General features: G+C 40.8%; 1 long non-coding RNA gene across 1 annotated transcript; it reads left to right on the top strand.

The window, feature by feature from the left end:
- The first annotated feature begins 9,631 nt into the window (after positions 1 to 9,631).
- LOC119012010 lies at positions 9,632 to 11,481 on the top strand. Its single transcript, XR_005072329.1, has 3 exons — positions 9,632 to 10,019; positions 10,316 to 10,390; positions 11,220 to 11,481. It is a non-coding gene; the product is annotated as an uncharacterized LOC119012010 (long non-coding RNA).
- Positions 11,482 to 21,616: the final 10,135 nt, after the last annotated feature.

Below are 21,616 nucleotides of genomic sequence, written 5' to 3'. Positions count from 1 at the left end.
TCCATTTCTGTTGACATTGCAGAGAACAAGTGTGTACCTGTGCACATCTACTTGTGTCTTTGCATTAAAATTAAAATTTACTTTGAGCTGAAACTGAAAATACCTTTAAACATATTACCTATCAAAAGAACTGCACCCTTTGCTGACCAGAGGCATGAACAAACAATATAGCTGCTCATACTCACTCACCTTTCATTTCAAACCCAGTGTTTGTTTTTATTTGACTCAAAACATGCCTGTCTGTACTTTTAGACTCCACAAAGTCAAAGTGCTCCCCTCAAAAATTCACCTTCAAGAGTGCTTCAATTTCCTGAAGCCTTAAAGCAGCTGAGTTACTTCTACTTCAATAAAAACTTACAAATCCACTGAGATTTGACTGGAAGCATTATACCCCCTGAGAGGGGGCCAACATACACGCACATAGCACACACACACAGACACACAACAGTTGCAAATGTTGGAAAAATGTTGGACTTGCAAAAAATAAGGAATGAGATGTGAATATATGAAGATAATGTGTGATAAAGTTGTAAGTAAGTCTGTAAAAAAAAAAAAAAAAAGCCTCCGTAAACAACATGAGGCTGCGAAGAAAATTCTATTTATTTATTTTATTTGGCCACAAAAGCTCCGATTAACAGTTTGTGAACATTGTGTTCTGTGTTTTTATCTACCAGTCTGCAGTCATAAAGCAGTGAACTATGAAGCGCTTGGCAGCAAGAAGCAAGGTCACAAGCAAGAACAAAAGAGAAAAGAAAGGAAGGAAGGAAGAAACATGTCGGTGGTGAACACAGACAGTGTGTGCACAGCATTATACACATGCATAACTACGTACAGGCACACACACAACACACAAATATGCACAAAGACATAGAGACCTGTCGCTATGTTCATGGTACTGTTACCAACTGACCTTCTGTGTTTTGCACGTTTCCTTATATAATGCAGCATTCCTGGAGTAGGGCATGCCCATTTCTGCCTACAAAACAAAACTAAACAAAACATCACATCCACATTTTCATAACCAGTATTTAGACAATGACAGTGTAGTTGTTTCTTTGGAATTTAGTCACCATTAGTTTTGATTCTGTGCTTTCTGCAAGCCTCGTGACTTTGAACACAGCTCGAAGTTTGTCCTGAGGTTTAGTTCAGCCTGGTAAGAGAATGGCCTTCCATGCGGGCCTGCACAGACTGTTGCATGTTCAAGTTGCTGGCATGAAGCCCCTTTTGTGTTCTAATTGAGAAATCTCACAATCCAACAGACTTGTTTCTCCTGCCCAGTCCTCATGTTCTTGATGGGGTTCACGTCAGGACTTTGAGAAGGCCATTCCAAAACCTCAATTCTAACCTGATTTAAGCAATTCCTTTACCTCTTTTGATTTGTGTTTGGGATCATTGTCCTGTTGGAACACTCAACTGCACCCAAGACCCAATCTTCTGCTGATGATTTTATAATACTGAAGAATTTGGAGATAATCCTCCTTATTCATTATTCTATTTACTTAATTTAGAGCAGCAGATCTACTGGCAGCAAAACAGCCCCAAAGCATAATACTGCCAGCACCATGCTTGACAGTAGGTATGGCGCTCTTGGCGTTAAAGGTCTCACCTTCTCTCCTTCAAACATTTTGCTGCTCATTGTGGCCAAACAAGTATATTTTTGTTTCAACTAACCACAGATTTTTCCTCCAGGAGGTTTTTTTTTTTTTTTTTAATTTTGTGATCAGCAGCAAACTTAAGTAAGGACCAAGGTGCCTCCTCTGGAACAAGAGATTCTTTCTTGCACAGCAGCCTCTCAGCCCAAGTTGATGTAAAACACACCTGACACACACCTGGACACTGACACCTGTAGCTTCTGATTCAGTGCAGGTTTTTGACTAGCCCTGTCCATCCTGACCAGTTCACTTTATAGTTACAGTTGTTTGTACAGTTGATCTTAGGACCTGTTCCTGCTTTGAAATGGCTCCAAGGGACTTTCCTGACTTATTCAAATTAATAATGGGCCCTTTTAGATCAGTGCCGAGCTCTTAACCTCCAAATTCCACCAGATCTGTGTTAAGTCTGTCTCTGACCGCCACGGCAGCGCATAACTGTAGTCCACGCAGATGCCTTAAAGTGCAGCAGAGGCACAGTTATTCACTAAGAAGGGAAAGCAGTCTTTGGGCAGCTTCTTTGAGAGCAGTGCTGTCTCCCCTCCATCGACTCTGGAATTGGAGGATGCCATGGAAGCTGAGCTGAGCAGCTACTTATGACTCCTACCATCAGTGGAGAGGAAGATGGCTGGCCTGTTGGAAGGTGCACAATGTTAACTTTCCAATAACGAGCAAACTTGGCCTGCAAATTATTGTGCATACTATGAGTACACTGTTGGAGAGTGTTTTAGTGAATGTTTTAAATCTATAACACAGTGAATATAGATCTAAAGCTTGTTTTTTTTTTTTTAAATAAAAAAGAATAAAAAAGATTGCAAGTTGCAAGTGCACAATTTACCAGGGTTTAAGAAAGGATCGAAAGGATCTGACAAACCCTGCCCCATTTTGTGTAACAAGTGGAAGAGTCTAAAACAGCAGTACATGTCAGAGAAATGATAGAAGTCTCGAAGTGGAGCTGGTTGTAAAACGAAAACGCATTTCAGGTTTGATGATCAAGAGAATCCTCGGCCAGAGGCTCATGGTAAAATCTTTGGTCTCTTCTATCAACAGCTCAGGTTGGTATCAAGTTATTTAAACATCTAATTATTGTTGAACATTTAAAAGGAAGCTAGCTACCACGTGTTCCCATGATTTCAAGTCTATTTGACTAATTGTGACATTAATCTGATGGACCTGAAGGAGATCACACGGACACCATTAATTCAGACTTATAGCTCTTCTTTCTTCTTATTGTTCAAATTATTTTTTGTTGACTACTAAAACCTATTCTCTTTTTGGAACAACCGCATTACTATACATTTGCAGGTCTATGAGGAGGAGAAGGGAACTTTTGAGAAATAAATGAGAAATATACTGACAACTTTTTCCCTTTAATTAGAACAAGAGTCACCAGTTGACCTGACTCCGAGGGCTCACTGGAAGCACATGTTGACAGATCGGAGTCAAACATGTTCCAGGCAAAGATTCTGGACATGTTCCACTGCACACACAAAGCCTGCATCAAGAGCAGAGGAGATGACAACCATCCTTGATCCCCTCCTAAGACTCACCAAGAGCAAGCAGAGAAAGACCAAGACCAACCATGCAGTCCATTTGCACTGTTTTGACTCAAGCAGTGCAGTGGTTTTAGTGTTGTGCACAAGCAGCAAAGAGACAGTCACATGCAAGTGAGGTAACGGAATGGAGTCAGTGAAACAGGGCAACAGGTCAGGGTCTACCTCCTGCCCAATTTTCCTTACATAACCAACAGATTCAACGTGACTTAGGTCATCATGTTTCCAAAGGGTTTTCTGTAGCAGGTTAAACAGTCACATAGTCATTAGAGATGTGTCATTCAGAACTGCATTATGTTACTGAACACTGTTGAGCTTTGCTTTTCTCAATATAGCTTCATTAAATATTTTAATTTAAGGCCGTCATGTCTCCCAACTCTCCTCTCTCACCCGCATTGACCAGATATCACAAAAAACACAAAAATTCATCAACAACGTCCATTTCTGTTGGAAGTGGACTGCAACCGAGTCAACCCACACAGAGCAGATCGAGTCAGATAGGAAGTGAAGCAACTGAACAGCAAAGTGCCTCTGGTCAGTTTTCTACATAAAACACTAAACGGGAAATATAAACAATAAACACACTAGAACATGATAAATAACGGAAAGATTTTTGTGCTTCCACTGTGGTTGAGTAAGATACCTAATTACATCAAGGAGAAACTATGTAATAAACACAATCTATGCAAGTCAATCCAACATTCAGATATTACACTGTACATACCAATCCCTGCCTCATGGCTCTTTCCAATCCCACTGTATCCTTCACAATATCCTGTAGCATTGTATTTACATCCCCGATCATGCCCAAGTGATTGTCAACATTCTTGCGCTTAATACGTTTAATAGGACCAAGATGGAGAATGAATTCAAGCTTTCCTCTGGATACTGGCTTCAGAGACTCTTTGAGAGCCCCAATTACCCTCTTCAAAGAAACCAACTCACCAGCAGCCCGTTTAATGGGTCTATCATGGGAAGCCATGAAAACTTTCCTCAGAGCATATCATTCAACATGCCACAATGGGACAGTGTATAACAATTTAAGTCATTTATTAACTCAAATCAACCAACGTCTTTGTTCATAAGTAAGTCCTCATTGGTGTACGATTACCTCTGCCAACAATCTGACTTATCCTCCTGAGTGAAGAATTACCTATCTGAATATACATAGCACGGGCAAGCTCTATGGAGGCCTCCATGTCTTTCCAGATTTAAAAAAAAACTATGGACTGCCAAGAGGGACACAAAGCACTATGTGGTTGTACATAGTAAGGCTAAACACGTTTTCGCTCAGAGCCAGCTTGACTGTGGAACTGAGAGGGAGCTCAGCAAAAGCGCTCGTCGCTGCCTTAATAACTAACTACATCTTTACCTCATTACTTGAATCAGTAGAAATACTCGACGCTGTTGGGATATTTTGAAAATGTTTTCCTGTCCGTCAGGGCCACTGTAGCTTCTGGAACATCTCCAATGTCTTCAGAACGGGAGAGGTAAGCAAAGGAGTGTTGCAATGTAGAACCTCACAGCTAGATGGTGCTAAATACTTGATATATTACACACTGTCCCTTTAAGAAAAAAACAAAACATGGCAAAACAACTTGAATTAGAGCCGAAAATTCAGAGAGCAGAGGATGCCTATAAGCAAGACATGACACCCATACATTTAACCTCCCTAAGCCTCAGTTTAACACTGTCCTCACTGAGAACGCTGATTATGCCCAATTCATAGCCAAGGCAGACAGAGGCAGTTTGAAGAGAGGGACAAGGCAGGAAGAATGTTGGCAAGATAACATAAAACAGAGTATGAATGCCATCCCAGTGATTAGAGATCAAGGGGGTGGGGGGGAGCTTGTAACTAATTCTACAGACATTAACGTAGTACAGAGTATAGATATTTGTATTTCTACTTGTGTGCTTTTGAGTTACAAGCAAACAGTGAAGATGTTAGACCCTTCCTTCGCTGCCTCAAACTTCCTACTCTAAGAGAAGAACAACCTGATTCATTAGATGTACCCATTAATGTGGAGGAGGTTGTGGCCATCATTAACAGCCTTCCATTTGGTAAATCCCCTGGCCTCTATGGCTCCACAGCCAAATTCTTTAAATGTTACGCGAGTAAACTGGCCCCAGTACTCTTGGATATGTACACAGAGGCTTTCCAAATTGGCTCTCTTACCCAAACCCTGGTGGAGGGAGTTATCACAGTAGTGTGGTAAAAGAGTGGTAAAACCCCAACAGACTGTAAAATCTACAGGCCCATTTGATTGCATAGCTGTGATGAAAAGGTGTTGTCAAAACTTTTAGCTTTTAAGGAGCAACTAGTAAGATCCGGACATGATTTTAGTTTAAAACAAAAAATGCATTAACCCAATCAACAGTGTAACAAAGTAACAGCTCTGGCTTCGTGTCAAAGATGCTTATGTATTGAATTGCAACATTATCCACTGCCAACACATTCCCATGAAATGCTTTGCAAGACATTGTATGTTCAATTTCACATCAGTTTTTGCATGGAATCCTACAAATGTCCAGCAACATGGACACTTGTTGCCTTTATAGTTTGTAATCCATGCAAACCATGTTATGTAAATAAAGAAATGTAGTCTTACTTTACTTAGATATCCATTATTGTTATTATGTTATTTAAAATCCGTTGATTGTATAATTTACCTTTTTTTTTAATAAATGTGTGTGTGTGTGTGCATGTGTGCATGTGTGCGTGCGTGTGTGAGTGTGTGCATGCATGTGTGTGCGTGCGTGCGTGTGTGTGTGTGTGTGCGTTTTAGTTAAAGGAATTTAGAATGCCTAACCTATGACAAAGGCAATAGATTAATGAGCTATTCTGGCCATGCCAATGACTGCAGGTCAGGTTTTTCAACTTGAGTTGAAGATTGATGGTGAGCTAAACCAGATGAGCCATATAGATCCCTGGATTAAGGAGCCCTGAACCAAGGACTTCCAAACTTTCCCCCCTCTTCCTGCCATAGCGGCAGGATAAACAATCATCACAACAGAAAAGTAGTGGCAAGATTCATCTAAAGTTACTTTGAATTAAAAAAAAAAAGTGTACCTGCAATAAATACATTTTATAAGGCTTTAAATGGTAAGTGTATATATTTATTTGTGTGTGTTTAACACTGTGTGTGTCTGACACTGGCAGTGAAGGCACATCCAGGCACAGCGCGTTTATTACTGAATAATCATAGATACAAGCAACAAAGCATCTGGGCTCAGCCTTAGGCACATGGATCAAACATCCACAAGAGGATCTGCTGCTCTTTTGTGCAGAAGGCAGTTGAGGTTATTTGGGCATCTTATCAAGATGTGTCCTGGATGCTCCCTGTGAAGTAATTCCAAGTAAATTCACCTCAGGGCCACAGCCAGGAGATGCTGAAGGCATAATTTATCCATCCTCCATGGATATGCTACTCTGACCTGGACACAAACAAGTTAGTTTTGTATTCTTACTTATGACTCAGTATCAGCAGAACTCAATAGGTGCATATGGTAGCAAAATGTGAATTCAGGTGTGTATGACTGAGTTGGCTGCATGTAAGATTTATATGTACAGCCCATTATTTTATCTTGTTCTTTATTATGCTTTTGTTAATTTTTTTTTATAGTCTTGTATGTTGGAGCTCTGCACAGGCAGTGCACCTGAATTCCATTGTATACACCAATACAATGACAAAGAAAATCTATTCAGAAATGTGGGAATAGGAAAATCTGTAATCATCACACATTGTGACCTACGTTCCACCAAAGTTGGCTTTGCATTACCGCACACAATGTAGATTTCTCTAAATGTTCAGTTAGCAGAATACTAACTACTAATACTACTGCCACTGACATTTGGGTGAAAAAGTTCTGAAGTCTGTTTGATTGAAATCGCCAGTGTTTGAACAGCTGAATCCGTTAATTGTGGCTTTGAAACTGATATTATTATGAGACCACATACCCCCTGTCTGTTACAAAAAAAGGGGCCAAAGACTCAATTCCCCACAATCCTAAGGGTTTCAAGACTTAGGTGGCAGCTCCAGCTAAAGACCCGGCTTTGAGCTAGCAGGGGGATGGACACCCCGACCAGGTAAATAATGTGCAATGTATTTCTGGTGACTGGAGCTCTTGAGTTTTCATCCCAAAAATTAAGGAGCAGACACACCTGAACAGAGGCATTGTCAACAAGACTGGACAAGAGGATATCATTCTGTTTTAGTTCATCGCACTCGGATGTCTTTTCTGAGGTGAGTTATACAACTGTTTGCTTTATGGATTAAGTGGCAGTCAATACACAGCATGTTAGGGAATGTCTCCGGGGAAAACTAGAGTGGAATGAGATGTTGATGTCTTAAAAAGATCGAATGATAGAGACTGTTTTTCTCTGACTCCTGCTGCAAAAGATATTCATCACTATTAAAGGGCTTTTCATTCATCTTAATAGTTGGTGTTATGTAACACCCCCTGGTATCCCTAGATTTCTTCAGCTCCTAATGTTCAAGGTTTGTACATGAAAAGCCTATCAATGAGAGTATGGATAATGTGTGTGTGTATATTCCTTGTGCATCTGTGCATGTGTTTGTTTGTGCTGTTTGAGTTTGGCCAATAGGACATAGACAAAGCTGTTGCTAAGCTGGATCTTTCGCTGCTGAAGAAATGCAGTGTTTGTGCCGGGTTGTTGGGTGCAACCTCCCTGGTGATGCCCTGGGCACTGGCACCCTGACCAGGCCTCTTTTGGCTGGGTGCTGCCTCGATTAGTGGGTTTTCCTGCACCTTGTACCTAAGACCTGTTTTTCTGCAGGTTCGATCTTCAGATTTGGGTTAAGATAAGTTTAGGACTGGTCTTGCTATAGGTTTGAGTTCATATGCATGCACATGTGTGTGAGTGTGTATGTGTGTGTGTGTGTCTGTGTGTGTGTCCATGGCATAATAGCAGTCAGGCTCATAATGAGGCTTGGAGGCCCACTAACCAGGCTTTTGAAACACTGGGTAGATACTTGGCACCCACTGGATAGTACATCATTTGGACAAAGGGTTATTCATGGACACATATATGCGGGGCCATAGACTCACATCAATGCCTGCCTTACACCCACACACACGAACACACGCACACACACACACACACACACACACACACACACACACACACACACACACACACACACACACACACACACACACACACACACACACACACTAATGAGTTCAACGTATTGGTCACACTGCCCATTGATTTCTTGTGACTTAGGTGCAAAGAGACAGAAGACTTTTTCTGTCGCTTGTGCTTTTTCTAGGTCGCTGCAAAATAGCAAGGTGATGATTTATTGTTTTGAGTCTTTGTAAGGTGGAAAAACAAATCATGCTACACAGAGATGTTTGCAGTTAAAGCTTAGGTTGGTAAGATTGGAGAAACCAGCAAGAGCAAGATACATTTGTAGTGTATACTTCTTCCTGTTCCTTTTCAACTGTTGTTTCTTTTTTTTTTATTATTTGTTAATTGAATTTCTTGTCAAGGGTTGCTTTTCTTTCCGTTTTCATTGCTCTTCTCATGTTTTTGTTTTTACATGTTTGAAATCATCATTTAAAAATCAATGAATGATGGACAGAAACAAACGTTTACCCTGCACCACACTCCTTATCATGAAACTTATTTTCAAATAGTGATGGAGAAAATAGGTGAAGCAGCTCCTCAGGTATACACTAGAGTGTGACATCCAAAGTCTCTTACTCACATCCATGTTTCCCTCACTTGGCCACCTCCACCAAAATTGCATGGGTCGGTGAAACCACGGATAGAGAGAAGAATTGAGGAAGTGTTTGTTGAGAGTTATGATGTATTCTCTGTAGCAACATCTAAGGTGATATTCGCTATCTTATCAAATTTGGAAGATGTAGGGGTGGGGTAATCATATGTCATGGTGTTCAGCTGAAAGAAGGCTATTGTCATGTATCCCTCCTTGGAAGAATGGAGCTTTGGGATGGCCAGAACTACTCCCACTTAAAGCAAAGATTGAGTGAGACTTAATTCAGATTCAGATTCAAATTCAGAAAAAAGAAAAAAAGAAAACTTATTACGTTCTCGTAAAAAGTCTTAACAAGTTTCTTGTTAGTACTTATTAATGAATAGTTTGGTAATAAACATTTTTATGCTGTCCCCCACTCATACAGGATTAATTGTGTTGATAAGCATCCAATAAGGACTTTGAAGTTTATCATCTAATGCTTATGATGAGGACCTTAACATAAAGCCTTACCAGTCTTTAACAAGACTTGAACCTTCTCTGGGCCACAAGATGCCACAGTTGCAAAGCATATGGTTTGTGAGATTAATCCAGTCAAAAATTGCTTTGATGTCATGTTGTCAGGGGAACTTGCACAGGAAACTAGAATGAGAGGGCACCATACTGGGCCGTTCTTGGTGGCCTGAGGTGTCAGGATTGGTACAAAGTATAGCACCACTGTGTACCAGGCTCTGTCCAACCCTTGTTCCCAGCTGTTAGACGAGAAATGCACTGCCTTCCCACACCAGTACCAGAGCCTCTATTCTCACAGACACAGAAATCCACAAGATGTCAAATTGCCACGGAGTTCAGCTTCATTCCTGAACCAGGGCACAGGAGATCTTAACACTGGGTTCAAAGTCATGAGACATACTGCAGATCTTTAGTGTACATGCTATGTGACAGGCAATAATGACCGCAATATAAGCAGATCAGTCAACCATCCAGAAACACTTTCTCATGACAAGAATATTGGACGAAGAGTAGCCCACTTGCCACACTTTTGGCACAGGACTATTTTATGTACTGAAGGTTAGGTAAGTTCAAAAAGCTGTCACACATTTGAAATTCATGTTACAGTTTTTATCTATAGTACACATATGTGTGTATGTATGTATATGTATATGGTTATTTATACACGCATACAGCAGTGTCAACAGTCTAAGACCACACTAAAAATCACTAATATCGTCACTTAAACCTGTCTCGAGCGTGTGCTCAACAGGCTTAACATGCTATTGTAAGGCTCATGGCTCATGACAGGCTGTAACATGGACATATGCGTTATGAACAGAAAAACGAAAATGCTGGAATACGTTTCTGTCTCCGCCAGTGAGGGAGTAAGCGCACGCTCGACGGATTGACTAGTTTGGTTTAGCTACCGGAAGACACGGATGTCAACAAACCGGTATGTAGCTCATGCACAAACACACTGTTTTATCTACTTTTTAATTCATTTTGAGTCATACACGCTACAGTGCTGTATTGTAAGGTGTCTGCTGATGTTGCATAACTTTTGGGGTGAGATTTGGAGCATGTTAAGAAGCTTAAAACACAGTGTAAAGTTCTGACCCTATGCTGTTAACTGTCAATGCTAACTCTCTGTTCACAGAGCCTGTAATGGTTGGACCAAATGTGTTTGCGTCTTCGGTACTGGCAAGTCAAGGGTAGCTTGAGCAATGAAGCTGCATGATTAAATCAAAGTTCTCCTTTAAGTCGTCGTGGTTTTGCAATTAGCAGTGATGGTTTCCAACTGTCGATTATCTCACTTTCTGAGGTGTTTTTTAACTTGACGTTGTGATTAGGATTTGCTGTTGTGATTTGCACCTGTTGGCCACTGTACATGACAGACAGACAAAATCATCGGGAAAAACAGTGAAATGACTTGCAACAAAGCCCACACACTGTAATGAATAAATGCACATGGGTGGTGGGTGTTTTCAGCGTATGTTCTCAACAAATAGCACATGTTACAAACTCAGGTGATCAGTTTTGATGTTTTTGCTGTGGATTATTCCTCAGAGAATCCCATAAATGGAGTCAAGATGGTGTTCTGTGTTAAGGCGAGGCTAAAGAATCCAAGTGTGACACACAGGGAGGGTAGAAGACTGGAGTTCAATAAAAGAAGAATATTTATTGCAGCTTTAAAGGGATGGGGTGTGAGCTAGAGAGGAGCCGTGCAGAGGCGAAAGCTGTAAGCTTGGGGAACTGAGCTTGTGCCTGGTTGTGCTTAGCAGAGAGGAAGCCGTGGCTGAGGAATCCAGAGAGTAGCTGAGCGGAGCGGGGCTCCAGGGCAGGAGAGCAGGGTAGATGGCACCGAAGGCTTGACAGAGGGGCAAGAGCAGAGCCAACAAAACTACTGGGAGAGGAGAACAGGATTAGGCATGCAGACTAACTGAGCAGGTACTATGATCTGGCAAGGTGGACGAGGCAGAGCTGAGTTCTTGTAGTCCCGATTACAGGATCAGATGCAGCTGGTGGGGCTCTGCTCCAACACACGTGTACAATCACACCCACACAGAGAGAGGTGGGATGGGGGGGGGGAGGAGGGAGAGCAAGAGGAGATACCCCTTTTGCACTGGATAAAAACCCACTTACACCCACTTACCCCTGGCTTTTGTCTTCATTGGGAAATGGTAAAATCGGCATTCCTTCGGGGTCGGGGTTGTTTATCAGCTCCAGCTCCGATCTCGACACATTGATTTTCACCCCTGGCCTGGTGCGTTGCCACTCCACATGCTGAAGTTGAGGACGCTGGTGTATAAATGTTTCACCATCCATTGCCGGAACTGATTAAGATTCAGTTGGCATTTCCCTTAAAAGACAGGCAAATGAAAATCAAAGTAAAATCGACATTACATTGCAAGTGACCCCAATGTCAGTATGAGATCTTTGCCAGCTGCCTGAGTGGTACTGCAACTGTGCAACTCATAACAGAGATAAGAAAGAAGGCAAAATGGCTGACTCCTTGGATATTTCCATCATCACGTCTGAAAAAAATGATGTATCGAATTAAGAATTATACTGATATAAAGTAGTCTGACAAGGTATATGATCTATTTACTAAACTACCCTTGCTCCGGAGAGCATTCTGGAAAAGTAGAAAACAGACCATAATGTGAGGTTGAGCGTGACACACTCTTTCAGTCATCTATTTTTGGTTGGTTTACGCACGTTGGATGGGCCCAAACATACACAGTGTCTGGTGTGAAAATGGTCAAAGAGAAGCACTATAGGCTAGGCAGAGGTGGAAAGTTTGACACAGAGGAGAGAGTTCAGCCATATAACTGAAAATAGCTGCAGCTTTATTAAATTACGATGATACAACAAGACAGGATGCAAGCAAAAACCATGTGCAGGCCACAGAAAGCACATTGTGTTTAATCCATGTGTGCGACTAAGAATACACTGTGCTGAAGAGACACCCAAACACAAGTGGAAGTTGTTGAGAACCACGCTGATTGGATTAACATGACTTTAAGTGATGCACATGTGCTCAGTGTCTCTATTTCCCTCTCTCTCTCACACACGCACGTACACACACGCACACACCAAACCCTCACCCTCAGCAAGGATCTCAGAAATTATGTTTTTGCTGCATTAAGACCGGTTTTTGGTACCAGTGTGGACTTCCGGTCCCAACAAGATTAGACACACACACACACACACACACACACACACACACACACACACACACACACACACACACACACACACACACACACACACCACTGCAGTTGAGATGAGTAGTAAGCCCCTTCCACACATGCACTGTAACTCTGGATTTATCCAGAGTTTACTTAGGGGAGCTGTATGTGTGAACACAAATGTCTGCATTATTTGCCCCAGACTTTACCCTGCCAGCTCAATCACCCTAAATCCGGGTGAGTCACATGTGTGAATAGGGCAGATGGGGATTGTCGGCGATGTGTAATATTCTGTGTTAGTGCTGGCTTAATCAGCTGTAACACGTACACAAACATACACCAGGACATGTGAAAATGGTGTTTAAACTGTTCACCTTCAAGGTTCTGCAAAACATCTGCCTAGAATATTTCCCCTCTCAGTCTCTCATGCCTCCACATTGCCCGTTCATGCTGCTGCTGGACACAGATCCAAAATGCTGCCGCTTTCTTTTTTATGGTGAGATCTTCATGTACCGAGTGTTACTCTTCTCTGCTTACCTGTATATAACACTTCACTATTTCGTCTGTATTGTGGATATGTCCAATTGCTAGTAGTATCTATGTCAATGCGTCATCATTACGGAGAATGATTGTCATAGCCACCTACCCAGGTGCTGCTTCTTGCCCAAACCATATAGAGTATTTTCAACATATGTGAACACACCTGACATGGATGGTCTCCTGTTGTGTGATGCATGTGTGAAGAAATAAATCTGGACAATATCCTGATCCTGATACTCTGGATATTCTCTGGAGTTCATATGTGAAAGAGGCTATTGTGACAGCATCACATGTCCTCCTTTGTGATCGACTGAAGATCAAACAGGTAGTGCAGCTGGCCTGACTCACAGTACTCATATGGTGTAGAGGAAGACAAGTCTACAATGGCAAGGCGAACACACAAACACACACACACACACACACACACACACACACACACACACACACACACACACACACACACACACACACACACACACACACCATTTTAGTCTGATCATGGCCAATATATTATAATCTCTGGCCGAGCTCTGCATTTTTAATTCTTATTAAATGTTCTTCCGACAACCCTCTTGACACATATGTACCCAGGACCCTGTTTCACTAATGTGAAAAACATGAAAAACCCAAGATGTTACACCTGGCAACCAGTCTTCTGTCTGAGCCTGCTTAATGCAATTTGTGGACAAAGTACACGCTGTTGTGAATTATTTGTGGCAAACTGTTTGACCTGGTTAAGGCAGACGTGTTGCTTTTTTTAAAGCATATCAGTCAGTCAGTGAGAAATAACAGAAAACCTATGAACCGTCTTGTCAAAGAGGGTCAGCTATATATGTCATGTCTATTAGGCGACTAACTATTCAACTGATTGTTAATAGCAACCACCTGTGAAATCAGTGCCGATTTGGTCTGTGTCTTTTCCAGCCCAACATTTCTTGGTTCTAAATGGGTTTGAGTCCTCACTTTCATATATTAGACTGGTCCTGTGGACAAAATAGGCATCAGGGGGAAGTCAATGGATTAATTTACTGTGCTGAGTCATTACTTATAGAAAAAGAAAATACAATAAAATAAAAATACATTTCGATTGTTTCTATCCCATGGCCATTGAGTTGCTCTGAGACATCCTGCATTATTGGCGGGAGGTTAGATGAATTCTCTGTGACTGACTGGGATTTTCATGGACAAAATTTGAGAAGTGGACTGTCCACTTTGGTGGTCACAGGATTGTACTCTGTTTTTTTGCAAAGTGACTTTTCAATGGGAACTACTAACTAATGCACTGAGTAAGACTGGGATTATACCTACATTTTGACAATAATTGGTGCTGTAGTTGGGATCTTAAAGAGGAAGGCACAGTATGGGCTAGGTAAAATGTCTACATTTCAAACCTGTGACTATCTTTCCCTCGATAGTGATAGTTTTGCTCAGAATAAGCTCAAACCACAGTTTTTAAGACAAGACTAATATCACTCACATTAAAACCTAAACCTTTATCCTGTTTAGAATTCTTGTCAAGGTGGTAAAGTCCCCTAGCTCACCATCTAAACACTCATCTGAGCTGTAACTAAGCTTTGCTTGCCATGTTTCTTCCCAGTCGAAAAAAGTGTCCTGTTTCAGGCTTTGGGAGTGTGTCCACAAATGTACAAAACCAGCATGTTTGGCACATAATGAAAAAGTAAAACTGCAGTGAATGATCCCATAAAAACATTAGGTATTTGCAGCACAATCTGAGTAGTACTCTGTAATTAATCCCTGAATCAATTTTATTACACCAAACAGTTTTATGATGCAGATTACCAGTATTTGCAATGAAATCCCAGCAAAGCAACCCTCGTCTTACTAGGTGTTTAAAAATGGCTGGAGAATTAGTTACAGGACAATTCACACCATCAGTGCCAGATACAAATGGTCTCCGAAACAAATTTTGGTTCCTCAAACATTCTGGGAATGTTTCTTTTCGTTCTGGAAACATTTGCTAGATGTTTATGCATAATGTTCCCATGATGTCAAAATGTCAATTTTTTCCTGATGTACAAACTATCTTACTGTTCTGTTCCAGGCATGTTCTGGGAAGGCTAGTTAAATGTTCCAGGAAGGATACTAGAATGTTTCCCATTAATGTTCCCCAGATGTTGACAATGATCCCCAAAGTGACAGTTTTTTATTTATTTTTTTGTTGGTTTTTTTTTTTGTTACAGTCCAACTTCATCTTACTGACTGAGTAAATTGTAAAAACATCAGTATTTAAGAGGATGTACCATAATGACAACTCTACAGTTCTGGTAGTGTGTGTTACCAACTAAGGAGGGATGCAGTTATTCAACTTAAATAAAAGCATAGTGTCCAAGGTGAATGAAATAAACTTTATTATGGACATTTATCAGAAAAAAGTGATTTATTTGAAAAAACTATCTCAATGTCTAGATAATACATAATCAAACTTGGGTTGTTACAACATAGACCATGGATAACTACAACTGTAACTTGAATTGATGGGTAATAAGAGACGGTGTTTCCAAGAATTGGTTGCCTAGTTTCCTTGGATGTTCAAAATTATCACTTATTACCAACCTAAACCGGTCGCAACTACATAGTACTTAGTTGACTGATTTGATGGGTAATAGTGAAGTTTTTTTCAGCAGTTATTTCTCTGTAGTTACTTACTTATTTCTAGAGGTGATTACCCAATAAAATGCTATATGTAATGACTGGGTAAAAATACCTAGTAATAAGAGGACTGTAAATGGAAGGGTTATATACAGTTGCAGTCAAAAGTTTCCATCCACCATCCATCCATTCATTGAACCTTTGAGCACCCTGCGGAGGGTATCGAGCTGGTCCAGTGTTCCTCAGCCCGGACAAAAACTGCATTAGGTTCCATCCACTTGGAAATGTATATCATGGAAGTTTTGAGTTTCAATGAGTTCTACAGCTGTCATTTTTCTTTGATGAATGAGTGGAACATATACTACTTTGTCAAAAAAGAAAAAAAAAAAAAAACCTTCACAAAGTTTGGTTCAGTAATGAATTTATTATAGGTCTTCGGAAAATATTCACAATTTGTTGGAATATCACATTTGCATATCATCGAAAATGAGCACAAACTGCCAGTGTCCTTGTGACATGTGATTGATTAATCATCCTGCATTGACACAATTCCATATAACTACAACTTTATGTTTTTCAGGCATCTAATAAAAAGGGTTGGAGTGGAGTTATCTGTGCTTATTCCCAGCTGCTCATTCATGGTCTGGGACAGTGGAATCGGGTTATTTCCCACCACTTAAACAAACTTGTAGTTTGGATTATCATAATGCTACCAGCTGCCATTATCACCTAAAATTACTTGTGTCACGTTAGCTAATTAGAGCTGTCAGTTGTCTACCATTGTGTGGTTGGAGGGGAAACGAATCGAGCAAAAGTATTTTCTGCCCACTTGCAGCATGGACATCCTCAATTGCTTTTTATCAGGACACACATTCATTTAACTTTTGAAAATAATATGATGACAAGTTGTAAGGGAAAAAGTTAATGTGATGTGGGAGTAAGATCTACTTACAGCACAATATATGAGAGTACACAACTGATTTATTTTAAAAACAAGTTAACACAGCTTGGGTGGGTTAAACCAACACATCCTTTTATCCTTTTACCCAAAAAACAGATTGTGTATATATATTTATATTGTATAGTTATATTTTCTACTTTTTAAAATAGTTTATATTGTTAATTTGTTATATTTTCTATTCTTTAAATAGTTTATATTGTTAATTTGTTATATTTTCACTTAATAGTTATTTGATGCATGCACCAATATCACCACAACAAATTCCTCGTATGTGTAACACCGTACTTGGCAATAAAGCTTTTTCTGATTCTGATTCTGATTTCTGATTCTGATTTCTGATTCTGATTTACTCATATACATAATAACTAGAGAGAGAGAGAACTTAGAGAAAAAGAAACTGCAAAAATCCTGTTTTTTTTTTTTCACTATATATCTTTTAACTCAGTACTGCAGTGGTCCAATTAGGAAGGAAATAGGAAACAAGCTGCCACCAACAGCAGTCCAAAAGTTAAATTAAATTGATGTCGGTTCTTGTGACAAGGTCACAAGGCTTGTCGACATGTTGAAGGTGTCTGTGTGTGTGCATGTATGTGTGCATGTGTGCATGTTTCTTTGTGTGTGCGGGTGGGGTAAGCAGGATCACATGGTTTGTGAAAGCAAATGAAGGCTAAACTGATTTTATTTAGGATGTGAGGCCAGTAAAATTAGATTTCCCTCTGTGTTTCTGCAAGGTCAATTAATGCCCTTGATGTGTGTGTGTGTGTGTGTGTCTAAGGAACATACTGCTGTGTTGTTCACAGCTGTGATAACTTGTCACAACTGTACAGTCTATAAGCACATTTGGCTATTTGCCATCAATTGCCTTGTGATCCAGCAGAGGGCGCTCTAAAATTTCACAACCAGCTTAACCTAGGACCTATCAGCAACGTAAGCTAATGTAACATTGCTATTGTGTTGTTTTGCTACAAAAATGAGGGGGAAATAGTAAGTAGAGCTGTCCTGAGTGGACAGTAACAAGTAGTATTTTGGGTTCTTGACTGTAGATGGCAAAAATCACAAAGAAAAGGCTGTTTGCTGCCTTTGTAAAAGGCAGCGTTCCTCTTCTACAATGTCAACAATCCTGTGGACTTACCAGCTAGCTTACCATGTAACTGAGGCAGTGGCGGAGGCACCACAGTTGAACAGTGTAGCGCCAAGTCTACAACTTTGTTTGACTTCATATTATTTGGCACATACAGCTTCAGTGTGCCCCATGCCATAAGGCTGTCACCGATAAGGTAAGCAGGAAGAGCAAGGTAGATGCGTCATATACAAAATAATAAGTAAATCCAGTTGTCAAAGCTGTAAATTTGATTGCTGGAAGAATGAAATGATTATAATGTTAGACGGGCTTTGACGTTAATAATGTAATTAAACTAGTGATGTGTTGAGGTCAGGCACACACTATGATGACAATATTGTTAGCCGATACCTCTCTATGTGGAAAATTGATCTCTTTCTCAATATACTAGAGCCTGTACAATAGCCTATTTAAATTCACAAAGTTCATACAATGGCATTGCATATCTGTTTGCTGGTGCTTGTTGTAGCCTTGAATCTAACATGTGTACTGTGCCACTATAAGTTGACCATCACCAAGGTGTAAAGATGTGAAGCTGTTGACTGGCATACCACCTCATATGTTCGAGGCTTAGAGGTGTGCATGGATGTATAGGTTAGTGGATAGGAAAAAGACAGAAAAGGGAAAAAGAGTTTATACGCCGCATATAGCAGGGAGGAGGAAATGACCTCTGAGGGACATAATGGTTGCTTCTCCATTGCTCAGATGCCGATGAATGAACTCAGGCTTGGTCACCTTCCTCTGGTCCTTGTTGGAAAACAAAATGGAAAAGCTCATCAGTTTGTGATGAGCACAAGGGCAGACAGCATTCACAGTACTTTAAGGTATTCAGAAGCAGCGCAAAAACAGGACACTGTAGTCCACAAAACCATAATAAATGCATCTTTAAGCTTGCAATACTTACTTAGGCCCAGACACTAATGAAGCCTCTCTTACTTTTATTGCACTGGCAATTGCATGTGTCCGTATGCCTCATTAATCAAGCTTGTTTCCTCAGTGTGGATGAATGGCATTGCCGCTGTAGCACAGAGTCCACTCGGGTGAACAAAGCAAGGCTCAGCAATGGTCCATTTCTCCAGCGTGGTAGGGATGAGAGGCTGTGTTTTTATTCAACACAAAAACAGTCTGTTGCCCGTTCAGAGAGGTTGAAGACTGTGGCCTTGGTTAAGTTGTAGTCCAAGCACTTGAGAGCTCCCTTTAAGTAACTGCTGGACAGAAAAAAAGATGCTGCTTTCAACAATACCTGATGGTGGGAATGCAGTGTAAGATATCAAGGCTGTGCCTTCCGAACTGAGGTGTATTCAGTTGTGCTTTCGGTCACTGGGAGATAAGTGTTTTGAGTAAAATTACAACCAGGTTGATTTACTGGACAGTGAGGGTTTAGGCATGATTTCGTTGTTTGCAGGCTTTGCAAATAAATACAAACAACTGTAAATGGTCAGTTTTCTAAAGGACTAAGTGTACTGAGGATGAGAGGAAGGCATGTGTATTAAATCTGTGGTGTCTGCTGGATTTTCCTGGCCTGGATATCACTCTGGGTTACTCTTCTTTGCTTGCAGGGGTGTCCTCAAGTTGCTTTGGTATTCAAGCTATGTCCAGCAGCCTCACCAGATCCACAGGATTCAGTAGTGTAACTAGCAAGCAAATAATTACCATTAACCATTACCTGCCCCATTACTGAAACTATTAGCATATCACCACTCATCTCCTTCAAGCAGTTAATAGGAAACAATGACATATTCGATATTAGATAAGACAGCAGGAACTTAGCCAGAAGATAATCATTAGCAACTCTGAACATTGAGGCATTGTCTGAATAGTTGGGCTTGGCTTGTTAAATGGCAGCCTGAAGCATTGGTCCTGACAGGCAGGCAGACTGGCGTCAAGGTTGGCAGAGAGATATAGAGAGAGAGGCAAAAGGCGAGTGAGCGAGAGAGAAGTTGGCATGTAAAGAGAGGATCTGAACCGCTGCCAAGTTTGGCTGCTTAAATGGACAACCAACAGCAGAGGGGCTCAGTTGTCCAGACCATTAAAACAGCACAACACTGTTTTCTGAGTTGTGTGTCTGGGTGTGTGCGTCCTTGTGATCAAAACACTTTTATTTCCCCTTTTCCTTTTTATTTCCCTTTTACATCGAGTTTGAAAAAATGTTAATTTGTAATCTGCACAGAGAGAATCAGGCCAGTGTTGCAGCAGCTCTTTCCTGCAGGAACTTTGTGGCTCTGAATACAGATCTGCTCAGACATAAGAACAGAGAACTCCTCCAGCCAGGCAGGAAATTTACAAAAATCGGATCTTTTGCATGTCCTAACTTTCAGCACACGCTTCATGCAAATCATGGTTAGGTAATTGCAAATTGACATGTCACTCATCCCAAAGCTGTCATCTTTTTTATAGACTGGTCATGTGTATCTGGAGCCAGAAGGGTGGAGGGTGAAGCGTGGGTTGACTGTCAGATTTTCATAACTGGAAAGAGATTAAAGAATAAATCGAGTGATGTTCTATATTTTTCTTGTGGTCAACAAATTCCAGACCCAAACCAAGCATAAACTGATCACACTAACAAGAATAATCTGTGTAGCCGAAGCCTGCTAAATCGTATTTCCCTTTGGCATAGAGCTCTATGTTTTACCACTGCAACACTTTCTCACTCTTAACACGTCAAATATGGCAGCTTGGTCAGTAGTCTTCTGCTTCAAACTATGATGCTCTACCTACCCCCTAGCATCAGTTTTCAAAGTGAATGGCTCTGTTGTCAAGTTGGCAATAATAACGTCCAGTTAGATTGTCAAAATAAAGCCAACTGACATACTGTTCCCTTGTATGACTTTGGACTGGTAATAATGTTCACAGTATGGGAAGGTTTAGGCACAATATAATTCAATCAACCAGCACTAAACGCACAAGAACTACTTGGTTAGTTGAAGGAAAAGACCATACTTACTTACATACATACATACTCTTAAAATATGTACACAGATTAAAAACAAATAAACAAGGGTACACTTAATTGTCACAGTATAACACCAAGTCAGTTAAATTTAGGAGTATCAATCTATGTATTTAGGAAGCACAAGTGATTGTGAATCAATTTTACCTGCTTTGGTGCAAATGAAAGTAACAATGGGTGCAATGGAGAGGCAAATGCAAGAAATGCAACCTCCAAAAAGGGAATGGTTTTGCATGTGGTGGCCACAAACAAATGCTCTCCCCTTATCATTCCTGGCTGATTCTTCTCTAGGTTGGTGTTCTACTAGTGTCCTCGTCAATAATAGTGACCGACCGATTATTGGCCACCGATATATCGGGGCCTGATAGAACGGCCCAATTTCTATCAATCAGTACATCACGCTCTGGTATACTGATTTATTTTGTCCAGTGGGGCATGCTGAGCTCAGCCAGAGACTTTGGCTCAGCTCACATTTCAGTGAAGTCCCTCCCCTACTCTACACCACGAAAGCTCCTGACCACCTGACCAGTCAGCCGATCAACCAGCGGACTTTTCCCCCTTTTCCACAAGCCACGGTATGTTAGTTTATGAAATAAGTAACTGTAAACATGAAAACATCATGGAACAACAATTATAGGCCACATTTCATTGCCCCTTTCAAAAGCGTCCCCGGCCAAGATCTCCCGTGTAATTAATAACTCGGCTATTGGTGATTGCACCCCCTCTAATATCGGCTATCTTTATCGGGCCAAAAAATCCCTATCGGTTGGTCGCTAGTCAATAATGGTAGCATGAGACGGTACCTG

Source organism: Acanthopagrus latus, chromosome 22 (genome assembly GCF_904848185.1).
Source record: "Acanthopagrus latus isolate v.2019 chromosome 22, fAcaLat1.1, whole genome shotgun sequence".
NCBI classification, from domain to species: domain Eukaryota; kingdom Metazoa; phylum Chordata; class Actinopteri; order Spariformes; family Sparidae; genus Acanthopagrus; species Acanthopagrus latus.
The sequence above is the reverse complement of the archived record's forward strand: the minus strand, read 5'-3'. Positions and strand labels throughout refer to the sequence as shown.